Source organism: Benincasa hispida, chromosome 8, assembly GCF_009727055.1.
Source record: "Benincasa hispida cultivar B227 chromosome 8, ASM972705v1, whole genome shotgun sequence".
Taxonomy (NCBI): domain Eukaryota; kingdom Viridiplantae; phylum Streptophyta; class Magnoliopsida; order Cucurbitales; family Cucurbitaceae; genus Benincasa; species Benincasa hispida.
The window spans coordinates 9,265,743-9,271,779 of NC_052356.1; positions in this window are offsets into that span (position 1 = coordinate 9,265,743).

Genomic DNA, 6,037 nt, shown 5'->3' on the forward strand with positions numbered 1-6,037 from the left:
TTATTTTCACTAAATACTCACTTTCGTCGTTTGGAGTTAATTTATGTTAATAAATTAAAAAATCGTTAAAGAATTATAATTAATTAAATTTAACTATTTTTATCACTTTTAAAATTAAAGTTAGAATTCAATTCTAATTATTTTTAATTAATTAATAGAAATCGGTGTCAATAATTGAAAGTAATATTTAATGAAAATTTGAGGTTAAAAATAAAAAAGCTTGAAATCCATGGACCAAATTGAAACAAAATCCAAATCTAAGAGTAAAATTGTAACATTTTGAAACTTATGGACTAAGTTGAAAAAAAAACTTAAAACTTAAAAACTAGGAAGGTTCAAAAAAATCTTATGACGCCGAAAAAATCAATCAGCCCAAACCATGTTGGCTTTTTGGCCCTTAATCTCAAATTAATTAATTTTAATTAATTAATTAATCAATGTTTTGATGATAACAAACTCAATTTTTAATTACTGAAAATTTTAGTGTTTCAATATGCCATAGCGTAGAGATCGGAACAATGATTCCAACACCTCTTAAATCACTCAATCGGAACGAAGAAGTTATGACTGAAACAAGTTTTATCGAAAAATACCAATGGCGATGATGTGGCAACTGAGTCAGCATCAATGACCAATCTGGCGATGACACGTGGAGCTTTGGGAGAGTGACATGTGGGGCTTTTGGTTATTTAAAATATTATATATATATATATATATATAATATATCTCTTATTTTCTTTTAATTTCTTTTAATCTCCACCCTTCATTTTTTTAACACAAATCTAATGGTCCAATTTAAATTCAATTTTTCCCTTTCCATTTCTATATAAACCATCTCCTCTCCAAATTTTGAACTAACAAATTTTTACATTTCATAATCTTCTAAAACTCAAAGTTTCCATTGTTGCTCTCTCTAAGCTCCCACTTTTTTTCTTTTCATTTTATTCTTAAGAGAGTGTTATTGTATTGTGAGAATAAATTTGTTGAGTGCTTAAACTTATAAATCCACCCAGTGAGAGTGTATTGTGTTATTAAAAATTTCAACATTTGTAACGGTTGATCCTAAACCGTGGAAAGGATCGGGTTTGCTCTTGAACCCGTAAAAGGAACAGTGGTAGACGGTTTGGGCTCTAATCCATGGAGAGAAGTCGGAAATATTTTTATTCAAATTCCCATGAGGCGCTTGGGGAGTGGAGTAGGTCGAGTTTGACCGAACCACTATAAAAATTACGGTGTCTTCTTCTCTAACTCCTTCATTTTTATTTTTGCAATTAATTTAAGCAATTATTGTATGTTTTAGTTTGTTCTTATTTATTTGCTAAAATTTGATAGAATTAAATTATCACACTTTTTGTCATCTTATTTGTTGCATAAATTGAAATTTTCTTATTATTTATAAAAAATGTATTAATTAGTTTAATTGGGTTAATTTTTTAAAAAAATAATTAAACCCTATTCACCCTCTAGGATTGCTATATCGATCCAACAATTGGTATCAGAGCGAGTTGCTCTTCTTGAAATATTTATTTCTTGATAAACTTAATTGTTTTTTAGCTACGATAACTTTAGGTTTTATCCTTTTATCAATAGCAATCTATTACAAAGTCTCCTTTTTTAATGGTATTAAATTATAGTTATTGGAAAAATAGAATGAGATTTTTCTTGCTTTCTATTGATTATGATTTATGGGATATTGTTGAGGAAGGTTTTAAAATCCAACAAAAGATGTTGATGGTGTTAACACTATAAAACCTAAGGAAGAATGGTCAATAAATTAAAAGAAAACATGCTCTTTAAATGCCAAGGCTATTAATTGTTTATTTTGTGCTTTGAATGAAGTTGAGTATAATAGGGTTCATTTGCAAAATTGCTAAAGAGATATGTGATAAATTAGAAATTACTCATGAAGGAATTAGTCAAGTAAAAGAAACAAAGATTGACATGTTAGTTCATCAATATAAAATATTTAAAATTGATGAAAATGAAGTTATTTCCAATATGTTTATTAGATTTACTAACATTGTCAATGCTTTAGAAGGACTTGGGAAAAAGTACTCAAATCTTGAGAATGAAAGAAGTTATTGTGGTCTTTGCCTAAACAATGGAGCCTAAAGTCACCGCCATTCAAGAGGCAAAGGATCTCAAATCTCTCTCCATTGATGAACTCATGGCTCGTTGTTGACGCATGAGATAAAGATCAAGAAAAACATGGAGGATGAAAAGAAAAGAAAAGAAAAAAGTATAGCTTTAAAGACCATCTCTTTAGAAGTTAATCTCCAAATAAAGATGACCTTGATGAAGATGATGTTGCCTATCTTTCCACGTAAGTATAAGAACTTCATCAAGAGAAAGAAGCAATTCAAGAAGCATCTCTCCAACCAAAAAGAGTCAAAGGTGAAAAGAGCAAAAAGGATGAGGTAATATGCTATGAATGCAAGAAGCCGGGTCATATTAGAACCGATTGTCCTCTCTCAAATCATCCAAGAAATCTAAAAAAAGAAAGCAATGAAAGCTACTTGGGATGATAGCGGTGAAAGCGAAAGTAGGAGTGATAAAGAAGAATGGCCAATTTTTGCTTCATAACTCATAGTGACAAAGAGGATGAACAAAATGATGAGGTAACTCTAGAACCTCTTCTTATAATGAATTGTTTGACGCTTTTGAAAATATGCAAAATGATTTAGAAAAACTTAGTTCTAAGTATGTTGTGCTTAAAAAGAAATACAATGTTTTATCTAGTAAAATAAGTCCTTACTTGAAAGAAATTCCTTGCTTAAAAGAGAATGAGCATGATGCTATGCATATTAATGAAATGAATATCTCTTGTGCCAAGCATGCTTTTGATGTGATGAGAAAAATGCCTTCTTGTACAAAGTTAAATTTCTCGAGCATGATAGTTGTGAAAAATATAATTTGATTAAATGACTCAAAGAAAAGAATTTAGTGCTTTGCAAAACTTGATAAGGCTAAAGAATCTATTAAAAAGTTGACAATAAATGCTCAAAGATTAGACAAGATAATTGAAGTAGGCAAGCCTTTTGGTGATAAAAAGAGGTTAGGCTATTATGATGAATGGTCTACTCCTTCAAGTTCTAAAACTATTTTTGTTAAAGCATCTCATATATGCTAAGCTCAATATGCCTAAGGTTGTGTCTAAGAATGTTAAATCTAACTTTGAGCCTATATGTCATTATTGTGGTGTTGAAGGCCATATTAGACCTAAGTGTTTTAAATTGAAATATCTCATACTACTTCTCTAAGAAGAAATTTTTCTCAAAGGGTAAAGTTTCACAATGCTCCAAGGAATAATTTCTCCAAGAAAAGTAGAGGCATAAATTTGTTTGTAAGAGATAAATCTTTGCATAATGCTGTTTGTTTCTCATGTGGTAAGTTTGGACATACAACTTATTCTTGCTACTTGTCTAAATCCAATACCTTAAATGTCTATGCAAAAATGAAATGGATTCCCAAGTTTGTCAATGTTAACCATCTAGGATCCAAATAAGTGTGGGTACCAAAAAAATCAAACTTGAACATTTGTGTTTGTAGGTTGTTTGAAAAACCTCTAAGAAAAACAAGTGGTACTTTAGATAGTGGTTGCTCGAGACACATGACGGGAAACCCATCCAAGTTTGTTCTCTCTCTCCAAAAAGGATGGAGGTCTCGTAACTTTTGGTGACAACAAGAAAGGTAAAATAATTGAAAGGTAGTATAGGTAATGAATCTTCTATTTTAATTGAAAATGTACTTTTGGTTGATGGTTTGAAACATGATTTACTTAGTATAGTCAATTGTGTGATAAAAGTTTTAGAGTTGTGTTTGATAAAAAGAATTGCATCATTGAAATTGCTAGTGACAAAAAAGTTATATTTGTTGGAAATAGAGATGAAAATGTTTATACTATTTATTTGAATGATTGTCCTATTAATGATAAATGTTTATCGGCTTTGCATAATGATTCTTGGTTATGGCATAGAGACTAGACATGCTAGCATGCACTTAATTTCAAATATTTCCAAGAATTCTTTGGTTAGAGGTCTTCCCAAATTAAATTTGAAAAAAGACAAAGTTTGTGTGATGCTTGTCAAATGGGTAAGCAAACTAAGCCTCTTTCAAATCTAAAAATGTGATCTCTACAACTAGACCCCTCAACTATTACACATGGACTTATTGGACCTTCTAGAATTGCTGGTTAGAGGGAAATATTATGCCTTTGTGATAGTTGATGATTTTTCAAGATTTACTTGAGTTTTGATGCTAAAACATAAAAATGATGCTTTGAAAAACTTTTCTAGTTTTGCAAAAAGAGTTCAAAATGAAAAAGGTTTTTTGATTTTAAATTTAGGAGTGATCATGGAGGAGAATTTGATAGCAATGCTTTTGAAACTTTTTGTGAAGAAAATGGTTTTCCTCATAATTTCTCTGCTCCAAGAACTCCCTCAACAAAACGTGTAGTTGAAAGGAAAAATCGTACTTTGCAAGAATTTGCTAGATCAATATTGCATGAGTATGTTTACCTACAAACTTTTGGGCGGAAGCCGTTAACACCACTTGTTATTTTAAATAGAATTTTAATTAGACCTTATTTGGATAAAACTCCTTATGAACTTTGACATAACAAAATTCCAAATATTGGGTATTTCAAAGTTTTTGGTTTCAAATGTTATTTTTGAATAACAAAGAAAAACTTGGAAAATTTGATTCTAGGATGGATGTTGGTATTTTCCTTGGCTATTCCTCTACTAGTAAAGCTTATAGAGTTTTCAATAAAAGAACTTTAGTAGTTGAGGAATCTATGCATGTAGTATTTGATGAATCTTACAATGTTATTTCTAATGACCTATTTATAGTGATGTTTTAGAAGGAAATTTTGAGATTTACTTGTTAGTGACAAGGCAAGGAAATTGTTTCAAGTAAGCAAGAGGTGAGCTTAATCGAAAAGAACGAAATTGTTCTTCTCTCATGCCTAAAGATGGAGATATGCTTCTTCCCATCCCAAAGAATTAATTCTTGGTGATCCCGAACAAGTGTAGAATCTCCTTCTCTCTAAATATTTAATAATCTTGCTTTTGTTTCTCAAATGAACCAAAAAGTTTTAAAAGATGCCGAAAATGATGAATTTTGGATTTTAGCTATGCAAGAAGAATTAAATCAATTTGAAAGGAATAAAGTTTGGAGTTAGTCCCGTAGCCCTCTCATGCTTCTATAATTGGAATTAAATGGGTCTTTATAAATAAAATGGATGAAAAATGGAAATACCATTAGAAATAAAGCTAGACTTGTAACTCAAAGTTATTTGTCAAAGAGAAGAAATAAATTATGAAGAAACTTTGCACCTGTTGCTAGATTAGAAGCTATAGAATGTTCTTGCTTTTGCTTCTTATAAGAATTTCATTTTGTATCAAATGGATGTGAAAAGTGCATTTTTAAATGGTTATATCATGGAGGAAGTTTATGTAGAACAACCTCCGGGGTTTGAAAGTTTTGATTTTCTTAATCATGTCTATAAGTTGAAAAAGGCTCTTTATGGCTTAAAACAAGCTCCAAGAGCTTGGTATGATAGACTTAGTAATTTCTTGCTTGAGAATGGATTTAAAATGGGTAAAATTGATACTACTCTTTTTATTAAGACTAAAGAAAATGATATGCTTTTAGTACAAATAATTGTGGATGTATATATTTTTTGTTCTACTAATCCATCTTTGTGTGAAGAATTTTCTAAGTGTATGCATAGTGAATTTGAGATGAGTATGATGGGAGAACTTAGCTTCTTCCTTGGACTCCAAATCAAACAAACTCAAGGATGGTATTTTTATAAGTCAAGAAAAATACACAAGGGATTTGCCCAAAAGGTTCAAATTCAATGGAGGTAAAATTGCAAAAACTCCTATGAGCACATCCACTAAGCTTGACAAGGATGAAAAAGGTAATGTGTGGATATAAAAACCTATAGAGGTATGATTGGATCTTTACTTTTATTAACCGCTATAGACCCGATATTATGTTTAGTGTATGTCTTTGCTAGATTTCAATCTTG